This window comes from Hetaerina americana, unplaced genomic scaffold (assembly GCF_022747635.1).
Source record: "Hetaerina americana unplaced genomic scaffold, ioHetAmer1.1.p SCAF_19, whole genome shotgun sequence".
Lineage (NCBI taxonomy): Eukaryota > Metazoa > Arthropoda > Insecta > Odonata > Calopterygidae > Hetaerina > Hetaerina americana.
The window spans coordinates 1332611-1356874 of NW_027286752.1; the positions used below are offsets into that span (position 1 = coordinate 1332611).

At 37.5% G+C, this 24264-nt stretch overlaps 1 protein-coding gene and 1 non-coding gene across 2 annotated transcripts in view; one reads left to right on the forward strand and one right to left on the reverse strand.

The window, feature by feature from the left end:
• Positions 1-24264, forward strand: part of opa (odd paired) — a 174443-nt gene that overhangs the window by 19421 nt on the left and 130758 nt on the right. The gene's annotated exons all lie outside the window — the stretch shown is intronic.
• Positions 21785-21855, reverse strand: TRNAG-GCC (transfer RNA glycine (anticodon GCC)). Its single transcript has one exon. It is a non-coding gene; the product is annotated as a tRNA-Gly (tRNA).

Genomic DNA, 24264 nt, shown 5'->3' on the forward strand with positions numbered 1-24264 from the left:
AGCACTTAAGTCGATCGATCAAAACGTAAGGTGCTCGGCGTGGATAATGGACCTTCAGAGGAAAAAAACTTCGGGCGCTAATTAAGAGTGCTTCCTTGAAAAGCTTCTGGGAATCGAATTCATATCTGCACATAACTGAGTGAGCGAGTGAGCGGGCTTTTGTATTCCAGGAAGGGTAAGAAAGGGGTTCATGTAATTTTGAAGTAGAACAAACAAGTATTCAGGAAAAGCCTCTCTCTTTTGCAAATGATAATTTTCGATAATAGAAGGCAGACAAATAAAAATGTTTAGGCTCTTAAAAATATCTCCTTAAGATCAGGATAATTTTTACTTTCCAACACTAAAATTATCATCAGAGTTGGTCACTTTCTGCACTTATTCTTCACTCTAATATTCATTTCAAAATTGACAGTTGTCATACATTTATATAATTTAAGTGCATTCAGGAGAAAAAAAATAGAAAAACTGAGTTCATATAAAGATTATATTAATGAGGTATTGTAATTTGATGAGGTAGACGCTAGAAGTAGGATACAGCATGAAACGTGAATAACTGTTTCTTTGATTCTGTGAACCCATGAAACATATACTTAAACCTCTTCCATTCCCGTTATAGAGTTAGTTCAGAAATAAAAGTGTTCTATGAGGGGCATTTGATAGCATATTATGATGTGCTCATGTTCCACAGAAATTAAAATAATTTTCAAAAAAAAGATAACATATCTCCTCTATCTGTATATCAAATCCATAATTCAGGAGAGTTCTGCCTTTAGCGAAAAATGCTAGACTTGCTTCAAAATTATGTAAATCTCGTGGTGTCCCAACTTTATTATTATATTAAAGCAGTGTAGGCCAATGCTTATTTCAAGCCAAGGTATTAACACTGATTTCAAGAGAGTAGTGAGATTATTTTTAATTGTGATAATTTCAAATAAGTCTTGAAATATTTCATTACTATTGTTAAAGCCCAGCTAAAAATAAAAATTAAGCTTTACCAATTTACTATTCTTTAATATTTCGATCAATTCAAAAGACTTATTGAAAATAAATATTAGTAGGAGTCTTAAAAAAATTTCAGACATCGGATAAATCAAGTAGCATCAGAACCCGAAGAAAAAGGATCATACATCAATCAAAGTGTTTCAAAATAGTTGCCGAGAATCGAACAGCGCTCACCAAATATATACATATAAGAGTATTTGAGAGTGATATTATGCTTTCTTTAATTTAAATATAGTTTATAGTTCACTTAAAACTAAAAAGCTGTGTTAAAAAACTTACCAGCGTTTCATTAGCTTATTTTCCCATGAGCTGTTATAAGTATTCCCCATACGTTGGAACATATTAAAGCGAAGATGTTAGCTAGTGTTCTCGTTTATTGCGGGCAGTCGGTATTGAGATTCAAACCCGTCCAAATTATTTCTAACAAGGTGAGTCATTAGAAGAAGAGGAAAATCCTTGGTTGATCATCTTCTCGTGCCTATGGACGTTAAAAATATCCATTTAATCCGCGAGTCATACAATCCAGAGAGATTCCCATGTACCCTTAGCAAGACTGCTGTAATAACAAGAAAAGATTGGACCAGCAAAGGCACCCTTCATTGTGGCATTAAAGATAACGCATTAATATGGTCGGGAGCAAATACGGTCATTCAAATACATGCGCGTTCTCCTCGAGCCTACCCGCTTGAGTGGTAACCTTATGATAAATTGGCCAAGGGATGATGTCTTGTACCTCTGCTCCCTTAATTGGACTGCATCGGAGGTCCCAACGGACTTTCCTGAAAGAACGAGTGGAAGAAGAAGGAACGCCGGTCACAACCAAACACGTGCGGGATTTATCAGCTTACCTCTTTTGTCTTCCTTTCGTTTATTTTCCCGACTCCTTCCCCCTTTACATATACTTATATATTATGTGTACATACGCCTCCAAAAGAACGCTCGTGTGGGATTGGAGGACGTCAGCTGCCTGCCGCATCAATTCTTTTGAAGAGGAGACGTGTCCGCCGGCGTGTTTAATGGCGGCATGTGTTGGTGCCACGGGGCGTGGGGGTGGGTTTTCGCTATGTGGAATATGGAAATTAGGAGTTTTTACAGAGGGTAAAAAAAGACGGTGATAACTAGACCGATCGTTCGCGGATGACTTGCAGTCTAGAGGACGTAGGTAAACACTCAACAACTGATAAAGCAAAGGGAAGAGATTACGCAATGCATACAAAATATTCAGGTGCGTACAAGACTCTTTTGCATCTGCGGTACTTGAAGGTGACTTCAATATTTCAAATTCCGCCTTCGTGTTATCTAAAATGAACCTTCACTGATAATCTTTGAGCTTATTTCAGCGCGGCTCCCTTTAAAATGCAATTAGTAAGCGCAACTTCCGCAAATCACCACCAGTAAATTTAAAGCAGTCATACCGTGATACAGAGCCGTCACCATCATTCACATTGAATTATTCACTGGAGGAATTTTACAGAAGAGAAGTTCCTCTAAAAACTCAAAATAATGGAAGAATTCTATGCAAGTCTTCTGGACGTAAAAGGCATACCTATTATTGTGAACATGATGCCAAAATAAAAGATCCACAGCCAGCAGCTGGATACCTGCGCCCAGAAGTATGAAGTGACACTACTCAAGCGGCCATTCCGATGGTGAATTTCGATAACTCTTTATAAATACTCGATGCGCTGGAAAGAGGGTACATTTGTATTGTTTATTTCCATTCATTTGACAATGTTTACAGTTAGAGGAGCAAAATTTCCAGTATTAATTCCAGTAACTAATTCCAAATATGTGCAATTTAGTAAATAAAAGAAGCTTCAAAAGAAGCTTTCAAATGAGTTTTCAATGATAACTCTTCGGACTAAAATTCAATGATGACAGATGGCATTATTCTATACATTTAATTCCTAATATGTATAGAATGGCTACAATAATTTCACTAAAAGACCTATCAATAAAAGAATCTCCAATGGAAAGATACTCATTCCCTTAATGGTGATGTCAGTGAAGTAGACACTTGTGAATATAAATGATAAATTTATGCACATATTATTTCAATACAATTTGGTTGTGTTAGTGAAACCATGGACTTTCATTGAAGCATTAAAAGCACTTAATCCCTTCTACACCGGTAAACAATGAACAGAACTGTATTTTCACAACATATTACACCCACTCAAAATTTTCAAACATTCTACTCAATGGATGCGGTTTAAAATATTATGACTGATTTTTACATAATCCAACGGAGCTGATATTTATGTATGTGCAGGTTTCATTTATCTAAATAAATTTACTGTTCCCCTAATAATTAATCTAATTAAGAGTTGAACTTAAAAATTATCTATTACAGTTTCAGGTTTAACTTTGTGGAATTCCTTTATTGTGAGGGTAAAAAAGGAACTTTACACTTCCACAATAAAGATTTAATATTTCACGGCCATGGTTTCGATGCTGCGCAACATCATCTTGATCGCATCCTGCGCAGAATTGAAACCATGGTCGTGAAATATTAAATCTTTATTGTGGAAGTGTAAAGTTTCTTTTAAACCTTAAATTGAAAATTACTGATGACTTCGATTAAACGGTGAAATGTAAAAGAGGTCTATAATTTGATTCTTATCACCGATTGCCAAAGATAAAACCGTTCTGTTATTAATTAACGATAATTACTTTTCACAAACATGTATGGAAACTCGCACGCAAAACCATTTCAAAGGTCATTACAGATAATCGGTTAATATTATTTCAGTGGGTAATACAAAGAGTGTGGGCACTAAGGAGTGGCATATCGTCCTCGAACTGTTGTGCTAGGAATCTGGACGTAGAAAGTATTATGAGATGATAACCAAGAGTTCTTAACGAACATCCAAATAGTAACACAAGCAAAAATAATGAAAGCACATGAAACTCTACTGAGTCCCGTTACGATATATAGTTCGATCTTATGAGGCATGGGAAGAAATAAGTACCCCTTAAGAGAAAAAATATGATCGAGAAAACCTTCAATAAAGATTCCTGCGGAAAACGTCGCTACATAGTAATTTTATATGCGCATTCAGCCATAACTCGCCACATCTCAGCGGTTGGTGACATAGCGGCCGAACCGTATTTGATGTCGCCTGCCGATAAATTGGCTCTTGTCGGAAAATGAGAGTAAGTACCAACATGTTATGCTGATATGAAAATATAATTCACGGATGAGAACTAAGATGCACTGAATGATTTAAACTGCTGAAGCAGCAAAATAAATTCCATCAAGTCGGCAATGGAACTTTTTTTATATGTAATAAAATGAACACTGAATTAAAAGGGCAAGGTAATTAAATAATTTTACGAACAACTGGTTGACACGACAAATTTAAACTAATTTCAGGAAAAATACTCTTCTTTCAGTTAACGTTTACTATAATCATGTTAAGCGTAAAGTAATGAATTGAGTCAGAAAATACACCTTTCAAATAAGGTCAAACCGCTCAAAGTCACTTTAAAAAGAGAGCAAATAATATATTTTTATTAATGAAAGAACTTCAATTGAAGAAATCGTTCAATGGAGAGAAATTCTCACACTACCTACGTAGCTTAAACATTTCACTTGTCAAAGTTTGTAAATGTAGCTTTCAACAAGCATAACAGGGAAGTGTTATAGAGGTTCACAAGAGAAATTAAACCTTAAAATTCATGAAACGGAAGTTGGTCACTATGCATCCAAGCAGTCAATTCACATCCAACAATGTGACCTATGAAACGAAGACAAAATAAGCAAAAAAATCAAGTCAATTTTATTAAAATTTGACCGTTCAATTGATTTTTAATGTAAATAATTCTACATTCATCGCATAACTTGTTAATTAAAAAATGAGATAAAGTTGAAAGAAAATTGAACTGATTTGCTGAATATTGTTACGAAATTAAGTCAAGTGTGACATAAGTGTATGTAAGTGTAGAACAGCTTATATATTTAATATAAGGAAACATATGCCATTCTACCGAGAGTTTTACATGCTCTTTCTCCCTTCGGACAATTAGCGACCATAACAAAAAAGGTAGAGCACCCTAAGAAATTGCAATTGAATCACAGGTCAGTGCCATTCCTATCATACCTTAAACTTTAAATCTGCCCAGAGTACTTGTATATAACTGATTGCCCATCATCCTTACCAACCATTTTGATCCACCTACTTAATCGGAGGGGGCGTTGAGGTCAACGCATAGTATTTATAGTAGTAGAAGTGTATTATGAGGAACAAATTTTCACTTTTCCACAGAGTCTGTGGAAAAGTGCAAATATATTTCTCATAATGACGAACTTCCACTACTTCTCGCCTGAATCTGTTGAATATAGTAGAAGTTTATTTTCAGTTTCTTGAACAATCGTCATTATTGAAATAAATTCTCATCAAGAGTAAACTAATAATGTTTACAATATTTGCATTTTGAAAAGCATAGTAATAGAAAATAATAGATGAGTACTTAAAAGGTGTTGTAAAAATATTTGATCTAAAAACTAAACGATAAACATTATTCTTGTGTTATGTGCTATAAATTAATGGATTCCAGCTAGTCATAAACTAACTATACAATGAAAAACTATAATTATGATTCCACAGTATTTTATTTTGATACAGCGTTTTCATGACGACGTTCTATGTCGAAACCCGGGTCCTATCCAAATAAAATGGAGTGGAAGCAGAAAGTTATTGTTTTTCTTTGCAATGTGAATGCATTCTATAACCTCACGTCTAAAACCACCAGCCGATAACTAGTGCGCTTCGAGTCCGTTAAATTTTAACCCGGGAAATTATTTTGATTTCAAATATAAACGACTGTTATTTTTTTTATTATCTCCCATGATTTTAATTATAATTCTCTTATTATAATAGCGTGATGCACTCTTATACGCATATAATATCCATTTTATTCTTGAATCCGGCTAAAGAAAATTTTTAGCAAATACTTTTCGTCTAAAATCAGGCGTCCATTAGTGCGACTTAATGGAAAACACTTAAAAGGTACCGGCCACTCTCGGATCACAGATGGCCTTTATGAAAGAGTGTATCACAAATGATTTTTTTTGTTCGGCGTCTCCGGGATCCGCGACAGAGGAGAAAGAGAGCAGTTCATCTTTTCGGCGAGGCTCGGTTTATCAAGACTGAATCAGCGCCGTGGTCATATGATGAAGAATGCTAATGGTGAAATAAGTACCGATTATCCACTTTCAATAGAAGGGTTGAACTCATTGGCGAGTCACCGAATATAACCCGGAAACTAGGCGACAGACTAAAACGGGATTTTTTTTTATTTTTATTCTTCAAAACGTGTCACTTACAACGTAGTGTGGTAGCCCATCCAACTCACAGTACTCTACTTACAATTGAATGCTTTAAGTTTAAATTTTAATTTTGCACCAAAAAAATCCCTTCAACGACATGATATCATTGTTCATTGTGTATAAGCTGTCATAAATCAAAATGTTCCTAAACTTTTAATTACAAAATCGGCACCTGCTCCTATTAACCCCTATGTTCCCGCCATAGTATTATTATCCTCGCGACGTGAAGAATGCCGTACTCGGAGACGCTTCAGCGCGCACTAATACAAATGACAAGTGCATAAATACCACCCTTAGCGCCCGCGCGCGAGGATGATGGAGGCACGAGGGCCGAACCTAACCCGTCCGGCTCGTCTGTGCCCCTCCCCCCCCTCCCGTCCCATGCCACCATCTCCTTCCCCCGTCGCCACAGGGGGTCGGCGAGTCCACCCCGTCCCTTTTAGAAGCACGAAGCGGATGAAGGACTTGACTGCCCTACCGGGTCATGTATTAAAAAAAAGAGTGCATATATTTTTTCCGCGGCAGCCAGGCCTAACCAACCAACCTACTTTGCATCACTCTCTTGGACCATCATTTGTTATTTTCCTTCACACGCCAAAAAAGAAACCTTTCGAGAAGGTTTATAGGAAACCATTAGGTTAAGGTTCAGGGGCTAACAATAAGAATGCGTTCTTTTTTATCCTCGTTCGAGGCAGAATTATTTTCTCGAGTTGAGGGAGGTTCTTTTTAAGAACGAGGTATGGAATGGAGTTGGGGGCGGGAAATTCCTTTTGTGAGATGTGGCTGGAATATAAAAGGGTAAGATGAAAAATAGAATACGAGGAAGGTGGCAAAGGGAACTGGAGGCAATGGGGCCGGTGGTGAACTGAGAGAGGGAGAGGGAGGCGGCCGATGTGGGTAGATATTATATTTATATTTTTTTGAGATGAGACAAAGATAAACTCTCGGTAGAAGATTCGATGAGGGATGCAGATAAGCCAAGGATAAATCGCAAGAAAAATTAGGGTGTCGTATCCTGCCTTGTGGTCGTAATATAGTCGGATCATTGTTATAGCACACTTGTTTGTCATCCTGGCAAGGAGAAAGTGGGGGTCGGGCCTGGATTCAATTCTAAGCAGACGTTAATCTCTGGATGGGGAGACGTCGCTTCTCACCCCCACCCCCTTGCCTAAACCATCAGCTCGATTTGAGGATCGCGCCCCTGAGAAGCGCCCACTACTCAGATAATTCTTTCCTGTTATCCAAAGACGATAAAGGTATTTCACGTGTTAAAATAAGGAGTAGCCTTTGCACACCAATGCCTACATGGCGTTGCAGGGCCTCACCTGAGGAATTAAACATCTAGGGTTCTCGATTTATTTCCTCACGCTCTCTGGTCTTTCACCATGACATAACTACATTCCCTCAGTTCCTCCACACTTTGTCACAAATTTTAAGACCTTTTGTTTTCCGTCACTGGACGTTGCTATCGGACGTTTTCCTTGTGATTCTAGTTCCTGTAATCCCTAACTCCAACATGACACACTTCATTCCCTTTGGGCGCAAAATAATAAACTGAGCGAACCCCTATTCAAACATTATACCTAGCAATCATTCCATTTTTGTGATGATGTCCAAAAAGCCCAGTTTAAATTTAGAAGTTACCCAAATTTTCAATCTTTCCCCAGGGATTCAAATTTTTTCTCAATCTAGTACAGAATATAAATTGTAATTTCAAAAGAGAATTAGGCAAAATGGCTAACTTCAAACCGCGACCATTTTTGGAATAATGCAACCAGTACACAAAGGTAATCTAGATTTTTTTTTAATATACGTGTCACATACCTTATTTATTGCGAAGATTCTTGATGTATGTTTAAGTTCTAACTTGTAATTGCTATCATTATATTTTTCCACCCAAAACAATATTTAAGATGATATGCTAACATATGTACGTTATAACTGTTATGTTTAAAAAAAATCTGTGTCCAAAAATCCATTAAGTTTAATGATAATGCTCATCATAAAATATTCTCGAAAATTGAATGATAAAAATTTAGTTTTCCAAAGGATAAAATAATTTTATCTTTTAGTAAACTGCATGTTTTGATCAATCAGCATATTCCATTTCCACGACCTTAAACCTGATCTTCACTCGATCTCTGATTAAATTCATTCCATATGTTTCTCACAAACGTTTGAAACGAAGGAAAGGCAACACTATCGCTGGATAATTGCAGAAATAAACCACATAAATGGCAATGAGAATCCTCCCCCTCTTACACAGCGAATTCTACTTCTTGCCAACTGAGTTAAACAAGACACTTAGTCATAAAAGTTGTCTAAAATCATCCCATCAAGTCGTCTCTCACACCCGTGCACATGCACGCTACATAAACTTTATACACACTAATGCAAAACATTCCAACCCGACCCCACTCATTGCTCTCGGACACGAGCGAATAACTTGAATCCGTTGCCTGCATTAAGTAACGCTGGAGGGAAGTCTACAGTCTCTCATTGAGGTACAGCTGAATAATTCTTTTTTTTGCCTTTAATGGAGCATCGCATACCAAACCTCCCCCACCCCATTATCCCACCCCTTCCGAGCTCCCGGTTTTATCCAACGGAAACCCAGGGAGTTGCCAATTAGGCTACTGTGGAGGAGGATTCAGGTGCTCCCCCTATTGGATGAGGGAGAAACCTAGGGAGTCCAGCCGGGGCAGGAGGAAAGGAAGAGGAGAACCGGGTGGGCGGGGACAGTGAGTGAGTGGGGGCGGAGGTGGCATTAAGGTGGGGGGATAAGAGGAGGCAGGTGCCGCAGAGAAAGCCAGGACCGGAGGAGGGGGAGGAAATGAGCGTGGATGAGGTATATTGGGAGGTACGAGCACAAGACACAACCGAACCCGCGTGCCTCTTTAAGAGACTCAGATATATAGCAGCCCATGGACCGCTGTGCGACTGACAAGGATCTTCATTACTCATTTTTTCCCATTTCCCGGCTCCGCTCCTCCCCCTTCTCCATGCCACAACCCTTCCCAGTCCCGGTCTTACCTTCCGACGGTTTCAACTCGCGTCATATGTGAAAGCATTCCAAATTAAGTAAGTCGAACTCATAAAATACAACAATCATGCGATTTGAATTCGTAGGGGTAATAGGATTTCATGACAGCAGCGATTCGGTTGGGGCGTGTTACCCATCTCAATTTCAGTGCGATGGATTTTTAATTAGTTGAAGAACATTATTCAATTTGCACGGCGTTTCTCATCATTGAAGAGAGGAAAACAAAATGACTGCATCACTTCTTTCGTTTAAATACCGACAAATCCTTATAAGTATTAGAAAATACGAACCTATTTAGGTTATTTAACTTGTCAATATTTTTATGAGCAAATTATTGCCGTAATTGAATTCTTCCTCGAGAATTTGTTTCCAAAGGCAATCAAGACTTCAAGCGCCGGTGCCAACCTCAAGGCTTTTAAAATATTCAATTCAGGTACCATGCATAGGAAGCCGTGGGCATAGTTAGCAAGAATAACTACGGTGTCCGTAGAATTATAACCACGGCGAAAATATGCAAAATTGTTTCTTTTGCAAGCTCGAGTACTGCGCCTCTGACTTAAGCGCTCACGCTATTCTAATCTACATCTACATAGTACCCCGCAAGTCGTCGCAAGGGTGTGCGGCGGGGGTTGTTAGGTCACCAGCCATGCACGCGCAATCCCAGTCATGTTGCCTCTACACAAACATTAGTTTGATCATGCCATCAAGATATGTTAATCACGCGAAAGAAAGACCTTACATGCGGCAAGATTCAATAACAGTATGCTTATTTTCAAATCATGATGTAGAGCTGTTAAAAACAAGGATCTATTAAATACGAAAAATTACATGCAGGAAATCGACAAAATACATACGCTACCAATTCTAATTATCTTCTACGTAATTGCTGTCATATCCATTATGATTTCCGATGGCACGAGGAAAAAATTAACTTATAAGTGGAAGAGGAATTGCTTTTTTTTAGTCTGTATACCTATGCCAAGTAATAGCCGACTAAAGGATGGTACTGTCTCTATACTATACAATTTCACTGCTTACCTAAAACACAGTGTGAACACTTGAACCTTGTAAGCAAATATGCTTGATTCAAAAAGATAATTTCCCTCATTAAGAGTTGCCATATCATGTCTAATGAGATCATATTTTTTGATTACAATTTTCGCCCACCAAAATTTTTCCTCCAAGTAATTTCGACTAAAATATCAGCAAAATCATCGATACCAGTTCCTTTTGCAATGAGTCTTGCATATCTTTGTTTTCTGTACACCTGTTCCTTGTGGGACATTGACAAAGGCGCTTGAACCCTTGTGCACAGTCGACACCATTGATAAACACATGTGGTAGCATTCAATCGATAACATTCTTATTTGTACCTTCCTCAAATTAAAATAAAAAATATTCATTTTTCATACGAGCATTCAATCCCAGCGATTAATCTATTTAAATTCTACGGAAGTACTCAGCTCGTAATCTTTACTGTTGGAAAAAATGTTGTATGCTTAACATTTATTTATTTTTTATAGTTAAAGTTATGAAAAAGATGAACTAGATTTATTAAATAATTATTAGAAAAAGAGCTTCCATTTTGATTACCATTCGATATGAATACTTCCGGATGTTATAGGCACACGAACAAACAAGTAAAATTTCATAAATTACAGCTAAGTAGACTGATTACCTGTTTGGCTGCAAATATTTTGTAGTGATTCATAGCGAATTTTAGTCCACGCAAGTTAAATTTCATTCGCTTTGATTAGCATATTTTACTAACTTACTATTTTTTATTTTATTTTAGCATATTTTACTAAAGTAATATTTAGGAAATGAGATAACACTCCATCTCTATCCTAGTATATTGGCATCGAGCACCAGAAGAATTTCTCAATACATCTCATTAATTGTAACTATAAGGATTAACCTTTTAATATTCAGGAATTTCCCGTATGTAATAAGTGAAGCCGCATGAAAATCACTTTTTCCAGACTTGCTTGAAGCATAGTCGCTTCTTTCCTTCCAGTCCCTAACTAATATTCTTTCGTCCCTTCCTCTCTGCGCCGTGCCTTCTCCCCCCCCCCCCGCTTCCCCCGCTCCTATCTTTCCTCTCCCACGCCCATATCTCTCTTTACTCCGCCACCACAACATGCATACCTTAAGAGAGGCAAGCCCCACAGCACTCCTCATAAGTGGTCGCATTCCATTCCAAGTTTTTTGATTTCTTCCTCTCCACCGAACTCATCTTTTACGTCACCCTTTTCCTTCTAACTTTTATTTTTCGTTTTTATCATTATCCACAGCAAGCAGTCCGTCATGTGAGCGCAAAAATTGTAATTCTCCAATTCTACTTCGAAGCCTAAGCCAGAATTCCTTCACTCAAAAAGAGACGAGCCGGAACTGAGATACATCTCCATCAATGACAATCTGTACTTGAAATCTAATTATTCCTTGTTTTCATTGTCAATTTCACTTCAGCGATGTTTATCAGCGATGATCTGGTATCAACTTTTGATTGAACGGACACAAGTTGTGATGGGTGTAAAGAAATTATTATTAGCTAAATTACTGCAGTAGGAGTGGTTATTAGGGGAGGCATCTGAGATCATTTTTTCCATTAGGGATAAATGTGTGATTTATTTAAGTAGGCTTTTCAGGGAATGGGGAAGACTGTAGATAAACCCAGCATCGGTATTAGATTACTCTTGACGAAAGGCTCCAAGTGGCCACAGTTTAACACCTCATCTGAAGGTCGACGTACACCAATCGAAGTGCTCTTCTCATGGCACCCCAAATATGGATTGAGATACCAACGGATATATCCTGCCACTGCCGGGAACCGAACCCGGGCTCTCGGGATAACCGTGACTGTCTCGGGTCAGCCAACGCACTAGTCTCTCCTAGTCACCGTACCCAGCCAAGAATTATTGGGGATTGAATTAAATAAATTTTAATCTTAAGAAAAAAGGGCAACGAAAAAACTGCCACTAAAATATGCGTTGCTCGAGAATAACCGTCTATAAAGAAAGGTATATGCCAATCGAGTTTACTTCTGACTTCTATGAATCCGAGTGAATAGTATGTACAATTGACTACAACCGCAGATGAAATCACCCGAATGAGAATTGAAAAATGGCCGCAGAGACGGTAAAAAAATGTTCTTAATGTTCATCGGCACGATATTCAATCACATTAAAACAAACGTTAAGTACACAAACAATTTGAAAGATCTTTATTCCATATGATTTTCTCTTCTCTAGGACAGCATTTAACTAAAATTACAAAAGTAAAGATTAGCATTCTTATACCACCGGTCACTCTTGTTATGGCCCGCAGGGTTTAAAGTAGCCTGAACGCAGAAGGGATATGGAAAAATTCTTCATCCATCTTAACGCTAGATTCTAAGCCTTCGTATTTTATGCTCGTTAAATTAATCAAGTATTTAATATTTTTTATTGTTTTTTTAAGATTATTCCACTGAACAAGGTAGTTGCTTAATAGATTCAGGAGTTAAGAACTTCTGCAAACCATATGCTATCTGCTTTGAGGCTTTACTTCGTGGAATTCCGTGATAGCCATATTAAAGGAATGTGTACTTCTCCGCATACTTTATTTTAAGATACAACGCGGTTCACCGACTAGTGGCATTATTCGGCATTAATTTCGTTCACATGTAGCAGTTGAATATATAATTATGTAGGAGGGAGAGTCACCCCCTCACCACTTTCGTAAGGGTATACAAGGGTTGTATAAAAAGTATCAGTAACAATTTTTCCTGGCGTGTGCGTGAAGTACTGATCAGACCATCAGTTAAGTGTGCGCATGATCGCAGATCACATAGTCATTGTTAATATGACAGCGCACATAATTATTACTGAAAATTTGGCAATACGAAAGATCTGCACTAAACATTTACCGAAGGTCTTGACGGACGATCAAAAGCTGAGTTGAGTGTCTCCTTGCGAAGACCTGAAACGGCGTCGCGACGATTCCCCAAACCCCCTTTCAGTCCCAACTTGGTACTAAGGGACTATTTCCATTCCCAGAAGAGGAATTCTCCCTCAATGCACTCCACCATCGGACAGTGTTATTCTGGTACCTTATCGTCCGTGGAAAAAATAACATCTTAAATCTATCTGTTCTACACTTAATCTCCCTAATTTTATTGACATGTTCTCGCCTAAAATAGCACGATGAGGGTAATAATACATTTTCAACATCACTGCTTAAGAGACGCCCTTCCAATTTATGCGAAAGCTTCCCTCTGTAATTTAACCTTTGCTCCGTGAGTGATTTTCAGCCTAGCTGCTTTAATATCTTGGGTATGCTACTAAGTTTATCATAACAACGTTTTACAAATCTAGCTCCTCTACCCTGCACGAGATCCCTTCGGGTATATATCCAACTTCATGAGGATTCCATATACTAGTAGCATATTCTAAATGAGGCCTAACCAGCGACAGATAACATTTCTCTTTCACATTTACATAGTACCCTTTTCATAAATACTAATTTTTTGTTAGCTTCTCCACATATTCCCCGCATGTGTTTCACCCAGGAGAGATCGTGAGTGAGGGTAACGCCTAGGTATTTAATTTAGTCTACACACTCCATTTCGGTGTTCGTAATGTAGTACGCGTTCAGGAGGGAATTACTATTTTTCCAAAATATTATCATTACTCACTTTTTTAAGTTTAATTTTAATTAACAAGTATCGCACCGGGGTTGTATGGTATTTAGGTCATCTGATAAAGCTGATGTATCCTCAAGGTTACGGACATTACGGTAAACTACTGCACCGTCAGGAAATAAATGTATCTAACTAGTGACTACGGAGTCAATGCTGTTAACGTAAAGTAGGAATAAAAGAGGTCCGATGACACTTCCCTGGGGAACACCTAAAGTAACTTCTAAAGCAATAGAGATAACTCTATATATCACTGCTCTTTGTAGCCGACCATTTAAAAAGTCTTTAATCCAACCCCGCATAGTTTTATTTATGCCATATGCTTCTAGCTTTCTTAGCAGTTTACTATGAGGTTCTTCTTCGAAGGTTTTCTCAAAATCTACAAAAACTGCGTCCACTGGAACATTAATCTCTCCCGAAATAAGAATATTATGTACAACAAGTGCAAGTTGTGTCTCCCAGGATCTCCCCTTTCCGAGAACGTGCTGAGTTTTCATTAATGACACTTGACCATCGAGGTTTCTCACGATCGAACTAGTAATTACATAAACATATGAGTGCACATTTTTTACATTATGGGTGCTTGAAAGCTTTAATATTTATGAGCAAGATAGCCAAGGAGGTATTCCAAAGGATTTTAATGAAATGGTTTTAATTTTGTAATAATCAATAATCAAAACAATAAACTTTCAGTCAAATGAACATCACTTGTTACAAATTACCCAATACACTCAAATTCTTTGAACATAAAATTGAATTAAAAATAATTCTGAATCTATAAAATATTAATTCTAATAAAACACAAAATTGCGAGGCGAATCTGCACAGAAAACAATTCTAACACAGAAGGGTTCAAGCCTTACACTACATTTTCGAGTAGTTTACCACTCTTTACTAGATATTCTCATTAATGAGTGGTGATAAGGTGAAGAGAGAGTTTTCTAATACCAACCATAAGGTCTTGAATTCTAATCCCAGATAATATTTTTCACAGCAGACATATTGCCGACGCAATGAAATTTTCTGAAGATTCAGTTGGAAACAAAGGTGGCACTAGGAAACAAAGGCGTGAATATTGCAAGCCATCATTGCGCGAGACATCTATCATCAAAAAGTATCATCCACCTATTTAAAATAGAGTTGGCTTGCACAATGTCCTCGGTGAAGAAATGAATTTTCTTCCTCCATCATCATAACTTTCAATTTTTTATCGTGAAGCGAAACGAATTTTAAAACGCGATCTCCTTATGCTCAAAATTACTGATGCGTCCTTGCATTGAGAAAATTGTTGGCGAAACCCTACAATGAAAATGAATTTACATATTGTTTTAATTCAGGTTAAGGAATTGGGGAATTTCAAATATTAACAAAAAAGGAGCACGAAAAAACTGAAATAGAAGTAGGATTGACTGCTTGAGAATGAGCTCTAGAAGCTTATAAAAAATTCAATAAGGAAGATGAAAATAAAGACAAAGAGTCATATTCCGGGGATTTTATATGCAAAAACAGCACCATAAACATTTAAGTAATATGGAAACATCCCTTCCACCCACCTTAGCCGTGAGATGTTTCTAAATGTTTATATATATTAGCTATAAATATATGCATATATTTTACTTAAGAAAATGACCTGGAACAAGGAAAAGTCTCCAGAGATTTTGCTTAAGGGTTGGCAAGTTTTATTTCATCGACATCGCTTTGCAACAAACATCATTTGGGCTCTAATACAACACGCGCCGCACACTACCAGTTTCAGCCCACGCCATGTCACGTTTGTTGGCACGGTGCATCAATACGACCTATCACAAAGTTGAAGCATTCTCATAAAATTCTCAGAAGTTCTTCTTCGACGGACGGGTAATATCCTGATTAGATTTTTCCCTCGAATTTGAAGTATGGTGACTATTTCCTAGAAATCGTGCTATTTTACCCAGACCACATCCGTGGCAAACAGAAAAGCATGAGAGAATGTTGACAGATAAATGATTACCAAGCAGATAGCAATAATTTGAGATAGTTGGGAAAAGCACTTTCGTCACGAAACAACAAGTAAAAGTCCCTCCACCACGATAATGAGATTACAACTTCGTGGAAACGTCACTGTGTCGTTTGGAGATAGGACTCTTCAATATTCGTATGACGTCAGAAAGTAAGGGCAACGTAACAAGTGTTTTTGTCCATCAAATCTGTGATGAAGCCCAAAGTGATTCGAAATTCAAATAAATTACAGTTTAGATGTATATGGAATTTCTAAATATATGTTAAGCGCCCCATGGACGCAATTAGTACGAGTGGCTTCATCTTGTGTCGGGATGAAGATTACCCTGGTATATGTACGTGTATCTTGAATGCAATCAAAGAAAGTGACGTGCAAAAACCGATGCAAGAATCCATGTGAAGAAAAAGCCAAAGCTTTCTTGAAACTGCTGCGTAATTAGAGTTTTAAATATGCGCCAAGGACGAACACATTATCTTGAAGCACAATGAAAACTTTTGAAAGACAGATAAGTGTTGAAACAATATGGAATAGCAAGAAACTTGAAAGCATCGTGCTACTTATGGAGCTGTTTAATTTCTATTTTATATGCTAAGCCATACTTTTAAACTAATACCTATAATTTTTCTTTTTTTCTATGTTATAATGCTTTTATTAACGTATTATTATCATTATTAAATAATCCACCGGCTAATGTAGGTTTTTGGATGGACACAACTACCAAATAAATATTTTGTGACCCCTAGCAAAACACAACATCCTACTCTACATCAGGTCCCTCTTCATCTCTGAGTACTTTCTTCCTCCCTTCATCCCACCCAACATCCCTATCCTGTTCCTTCCCTTACCTCGTTTGCCTAACATTCTCCCCTCTATCACAGTCTTCAACATCCCTTTGCCAGTCATTACGCCCTTCATCCATTTTTCCTGCCTCCATAGGATTTCTTCCAACAAACCCCTCTCTTAGCCCACCATACCAAGTACTTCCTCGTTTGTTTTCTTCTCTGTCCATTTCACCTTCTCCATTCTTCTCCACACCGACATTTCAAAATCCTCCAGTCTACGTCTATCCTCCTGCTTCAATGACCACGTTTCCGCACCGTATATAGCTACGCTCCATATCAAAGTCTTTTCTTAATATCCTGACTCAACGTCCGTCATCAACTCCCTCCTCCTTGTGAAAGCCTCTTTGCCTAGCGCCATTCTTCTCCTTACGTCCCTACCACTTTGACCGTGTTGGTCCAAAACACTTTCGAGATACGTACACTGTTCTACCTGCTCTAGTTTTTGCCCTCCTATTTTAATGTTTAGCTTAGCCTTTTTCTTTCTAAAATATCGCATAATCTTTGTTTTATTAATATGTTAATGGATTAATGTAAAGTTTTGCTAGATACACTACGATATAACGAACTGCTGCACGATCCGATAACGAAAATTCAAATATTGCCGCATGCTAAAGCATAAATGCGCATGGGGTAGTATTGATGAGGCAACAAATTCCTTAAACAAAGACGAAAATCAAAGTAGTACCTTTCATCCATATTTAAATAGGTGTATGGAAATTTGAGGTATTACTGAGAAAATAAAACTTTACTTACTAAGATAAAACTGTAATTACTGAGATACTAAATGTCATTAACTAAGAAAACGAGGTAATTATCAATTTTCAACCGTCGAGACAAAGACAATGAATGAATGATATATGAATAGTAATTACTACCTTGATCAAAAATTTCCCGGAATTTATTCAGAAAATTAAAAATACAAGTTTATTCATCTAAATCTATATTGTCCCCTTCAAAGTAATCCCCATCGACTGCAACACACTTATGCCAGCGCTTGATCCAATCCTCGAAACATTTTTTATATTCGGTTTTCGGTATGTCCATCAGTGCTTCCTGCGATTTTTCCATTACTTCCTCTCGGCTGCTAAAACGCGTTCCCCGTAATGGTTTTTTAACTCGATTGAACAGAAAGAAGTCACAGGGAGCCAAATCAGGTGAATTCGGTGGCTGTTGGATGGTATTTGTTGCATTTTTCGTCAAAAAATTACGAATAATGATAGCACTGTGCGACGGTGCGTTATCATGGTGCAAAATCCACGAGTTTTCTGCCCACATTTCTGGTCTCTTTCGGCGAATTGCTTCACGCAAACGTCTCATAACGCCCAAATAATACTCTTTGTTTACTGTCTGGCCTTCTGGCAAAAATTCATGATGCACTACACCGTTGTAATCCATGAAAACCGTCAGCATTGCCTTCTTTTTTGACTGAAAACGACGTGGTTTTTTTGGTCTCGGCTCATTTGGTGAACGCCATTCACTTGCCTGATGTCTGGATTGCGTGTCGTACTCATAAACCCACGTCTCGTCTCCAGTAATGATCCTTTTGATGAATGTGGGATCGGATTCAGCCTCGCAAATCATGTCTTTTGCGACGTCAACACGGTCTCTTTTTTGCATGAAATTGAGGTCTCTTGGCACCAACTTTGCTGCTACACGACGGAAACCCAAATCATTAACCACAATGTCTTGGGCGGATCCATAGGCAATGTTCAAGTCCTCCGCTATTTCTCTGATGGTTAATTTGCGGTTATTGACCAACATTTCTTTTACTTTATCAATTTTTTCACCGACTTTCGATGTCGATGGTCTGCCACTGCGTTCATCATCTTCGATTGACTCACGACCACTTCTGAACCGCTCGTGCCACTGGTAAACGACCGTTTTTTTTAGAGAATCGTTGCCGAAACACTTTTCCAACATTTCCAACGTCCGTGCGCCACTAAATCCGTTTTTTACGCAAAATTTAATACAAGTTCGTTGTTGCAAATTTAAATCCATTTCTGAAATTGTAAAAAATCGCCAACACACACAGAGATAGATGTACTCTTGGCTACGTAACTTTTGCAAATGTCAAGTTATGACACTAAGATTTAAAGGGAATATCAACAACAGATGTACCAATTTAACAAAAAAAAACAGAACTCAAATCGGAACGATGGGAGCGCCACACGGTGGTTATTCCGGGAACCTTTTGATCAAGGTAGTATAATATTATGAATAGGGTCATATTCTGGTCAAAATTAGTTTGCTGTGTATTCACCCCCTGCCACAAACCCTAGCAGTGGCTTGCAGGATATTAGAATATCAAATAATGAAAGAAATGGACAAGCAGTGAAAACTATTTTAGTTTTCTGCCGCATACGGGAAAGGAATGGCGGAAAAGAATGGCCATTCAGAATGGACGTAATGAAGGTAGAAAGTGTAAAGAGCAAAAAGTGAGCTGTTGTAATATGTTGTGTGGAGTCTAAGGATATTTCATAACACATTAGTTAGGGCTTTGGAGTGCAGCAGTGTGTGGCCCCATGGTCTACCAAGAGCCTACCCTAAGCCGGTACGAATTGCTGTATTTATTTCCTTCCTGGGTTTCGAGAGGCATTTGATTGAGCTAACTGGGTAAAATTAAAGCACGTATTACAGAAAATAGGAGTAAATTGGAGGAGTCGGGATGAGCTATGCTTGGAAGAGTAAGGCAGCCAAGGAATTACAATCATTACAGAAAACCTTATTAAAGTCAATGAGAAGTTATGATATTAGAATCAATGTAAAACACCAAGTTAATGACGTTTTCGGGGAAAAAGAAAGCTAAATGAAACGTTAAAAATAGGAGATATAAATTAGAGCAGGTGGAATAGTTTAAGTATCTTAGAAGATCCCGGTCAAGGCGCATGATTGTTACACGGGAATTGTTGCATCTTAAAAGAGTTTTGTAACAATATGGCCATAGTGGTAGGGACCAAGACAGGAGAATGGCGTTAGGAATGGAAACTTCCACTAGGGGGAAAAACTTGAAGACAGGGAAGATGAGTAAAGATTGAGAAATGAAAAGTTGAGAAAACTTGATTTTGAACTATCTTTTTTGTACGGCGGGGGAATTCGGTCATCGAAGCAAGGTGGTAGGCATGGAGTAAAGGCTTTCAGATAGGGATGTGCAGTGAGATGAAAAAGTAAAATGGGCGGAAAACTAAACAAGTATAGGAGTAATAAGCAAAGAATGGGAGGAGAGAAGGTTGTTAGGAGAAATTCATGAGAGGAAAGAAAAGTGGATGCACAACGTTTTATTTAGTGTTGGAATGTAGAAGACTGATTGAGGGGAGAACTTCGGGTAAGCGGGGTAAAGGACGGGAGGAAACATGCATATTGAAGAAAAAGGGAGTATTAAACATACAGGGGTTGGAAGAAGGGTTTATTTTAGTGTACAGTCTCAGGTTGTGCCATATAAGGCGATTATAGCGATAGTTATTCCGGGTCCATCCAAAATCTACCTTTGTGCGATAGACTAACATTTACCATTTATTTTAACCTTCTATTTTAATAATTTTAAAGTATATTTATACGATGATGAATGAACTATGATATATGAGACATAATTTTAAACGAAAAGGCCCACAAAGGGAAGACTTTTATTAATGTGATGGGTCATTATTATCTGGATTACAAATGTAAATTGTGCAAGGGAAAAACCTTTTTTCGAATATCTGTAATGTATATCAGTTTAATTTTGTAATTTTTGTCCAACTTACGTATGTGATATGGAGCTTTGATTATTTCTTATCTGGCTTGAAAGAATATTCGCGCTAAAAGAAACTATTTTTGCTGCGTAATTTAAAATTCCTTTTTCTCTGAAGCCCAAAATGATATGTTCCCTTAAATTTTTTCCTGACTTTCAGCGTATACTTTAACATGCTTATTTTCCATAATCAGTTTGCTATCCTGGCAATAGAGTTCAAGAATAGAAGCACACATGAAATATGAGAATACTCCATACTAAAAGGAAAGACTTGTACTTTTCCACAGATTTTATTACATGGTGCAACGCGTTTCACCGACTTGCGGCATCATCAGGCACATACATACCTGATGATGCCGCAATTCGGTGAAAATCTTTCCTTTTAGTATGGATATTAAATACTTCCACGAAGTGAAGTCTGAAACAATAGAATATATGAGAATATTCGTTTATGCCAACACATTTGATTTCTATGTATACGTTAATAATATGGAAGCATAAACTTGCGAAGCACACACTCAAGTATGCATTAGTAGAGAATGAAATGGTATTTTTTCTGAGTATTGCGTTGGTTCTTCGCCCAAAAACGGACTGAAGTCGGATAAAAAGAAAACAAATATTATCACATTGCGAGTTATTGCTTCATATGAATAGCTAGAAAAATAACTTAATTTAGACAGCAAGTGGGAATAATGCAAAGAAAATGAAAGTGGTTGCGTATACCTATGCCTTAAAAATAATACCAATGACTTCCGAATGTACTGAAACATGGATTGAAAATTGAATTAAATTACGAGTAGGTCCTAGAGCATGGAAACTAACCAAAATATGCTTCAGAGGAGGTGATCTAATGTAAGCTAAGCAAGAAAGAGATAGAAATTTTACTGAGCATTATGCAATAATCTATAATTCTGTCATCCCTTAGCGAGCTATCGTTAGTCAGTGTTTATAGAATTACATGTAGTTATTAAATCATTAGGAAATTTTAAGGTACTGCAGAGTGAACTAAAAATAGAAAACGATTCCTCATACAAACCGTACAAATTTGAGAGGAAACTAGATAGAAAAAGAGGGAGAATAGCAATGGACCATTGGGCAAAAATATTCAGAATTGGAATGTTGTAGATTGTAAAACAGAATACAAAAGTAAACACAAAAAGTTGCATCGGCCGGGAATCGAACCCGGGCCGCCCGCGTGGCAGGCGAGCATTCTACCACTGAACCACCGATGCGCACAGGAAATAGGAAGTTTACATGTCGTCTAATTTTTTTTTCTATGCACTTCGTGTTTTGGCATGTACAATTCATTGGCTGGTGCTGTGGACATCTAACCTTAAATCTGGAAGAACTTTGTGCCCTATATATACAACAATCCATTACGGATCTTTTGGTAATTATTTTTTTTAGTTTTGTTCATACGTTTAGTTTTCTTTTATATTTAGGCACACATGACTAATTAGAGTTGGTATAAATCAGGGTTGTTTTGCATGCATAAGGTAAACAATTTCCGAATTTGCCGGTACTTCTACTAACGATCTGAGGGTCGGTAAGTCTTTCTGTATATAACGTAATGAAAACAAGGAAATTAAGTGAAATATTAATACTGCGTTCATATTTTTCATCCAATTTATCATATTGAAACTATTATCACCTACCTTGGGGATAGCTCTTGAACTCAGGTTGAATGAAATTTGCCATTCACCAATTTAATGCACTGCAAGGGATCGCTAGTATGAGTTACAATGCTGAATTCAATCCGCACGATCAAATCTAAATAATACGAAAAGGCTAGAATGAACTGTGAAGCTGTACGATTTCGTCGATGGAAAAATCTTATGCGACAATTGTTTTCTTTTTCTCCGGGAAATTGATCTACCCGGACTACGTATAATATATATACATAATATAATACATTGCTGACGCCTGTAGGATGTAACTACGCACACGAGACGAACTACTTGGATAACACACAGCGAGTGATAATAGTGGCTAAAACTAGAATATATGATTTAAAAATATTTTTCCTCAAAAAAATGCATGATAAATATGTGCCGCGATTATTGTTAGTGGAAAAAATATTGTAAAAAATGCCAGTTGCACACTTTATTTCTCCAATAATTTACCCATAGTTAAAAAATGTAGCATGAGCAGGTCAAAGAAGTCGTTGATTTTCTGTGTACTGTTAACAAAGCATTTAATAATGCATGTAAGTGGAGGGAAGAATATACTAACTGCATTTCGATGTCCATGGTAGGGTCAGGAACGCCACGCACACATTTCAGGGTGCGAATGAATATTAAAAGTTTTTCGTAAATATTTCCTTTATAATTAAGTCAAAAAAATAATACTTTTTCTGAAGGAAAAATTTTCTTTATTCCGAAACAAAAGTCTCTCATCATGAAGAAGCGACATTATACTTAAAACATGATATTTTCGATCAAAGAAAACGGGTGTTTACTAGTTGAGAACTTCGGTCGATGGAAAAAAATATGAACCTCTAATGACGATCAATAATGTGCTAAACTAGTTAAATAAAATGCCGAGGACAGAAAGTGAGACGTCAAGGGCAATAGAATATCATAGAGGTTGTGTAGAAGGGCATAATTGCGATGGACCTAGGCAATACTCTCTAATATACCTTTAAAGTTCTAACTAACGTGACGCAAATTGTCCATAAAACCCCATTCTACGTACTACGATAACTCTTTCTTTAGTCCTGCATTCTTTCTATACTTATTTTCCCTATTTTCATCCAAAATACTTATTCTTTCCCTCCCTCTACCTCACATTCCCAACATTCTCCTCCTTCCCACCTACCGTCTTCAGCAACCCATTGCCTCGCAGAATATCCTGCATCCACTTTGCCTACCTTCTTTGAATTTCCCCCAACAGTCGTCTTTCTACCATGCTTAGAACTTCTTTATTTACTTGCCATTTCGTGCACTTGAATTTTTCCATACTTTTCCCCACTCACATCTCCAAAGCCTCCGTTCTACGCTTATCCTCCTGCCTCGACGACCACGTTTCCGCGAATAACAATATTACCGTACGTCTAATACAGCAAAAAAGGAATGCATAATATTATATTAGTCATTTATCCAAACATTGAGGAAATACCCGAGGATCCGGATATCCTAAATACGGATTAAAAAAATGAATGAAATCCGCGATCTTCGTCATCTGGTTTTTATCCGTGATCTAGATATACGGATGCCCTAACTGGCAAGAATGCTATCATGCTACGTATTTAATATCCAAAATAGGTGTATCACAGTGTACTATACTCCGCTTTACATTACTGCATTGAAGTGAAACCGGTTTTCCAGAGAAAACATAGACTTCACAAAATGCAATGGGAATGAGGTACTTGAGGTGGTCTAAATCGGAGACATAGAATGAAAAATGGATGGTCAGAACTCATGGAATGAATTCATTCCGGGTCAGAATGTAAAAAAATACACCAGATATGAAATAATTGAGCTACGCTCTTTAGCTGACTGAGAGATTTGACGACTGTCTCATCTCAAAACGTGGGAGGATATACAAGGTTTGAGAAAAATGGGAAAGCCGAGAAAGTTGAGGCTGAAAATTGCCGAAGAGACAATTGAGAGAAAATTATCAAGACAGGAAACATCAAATAC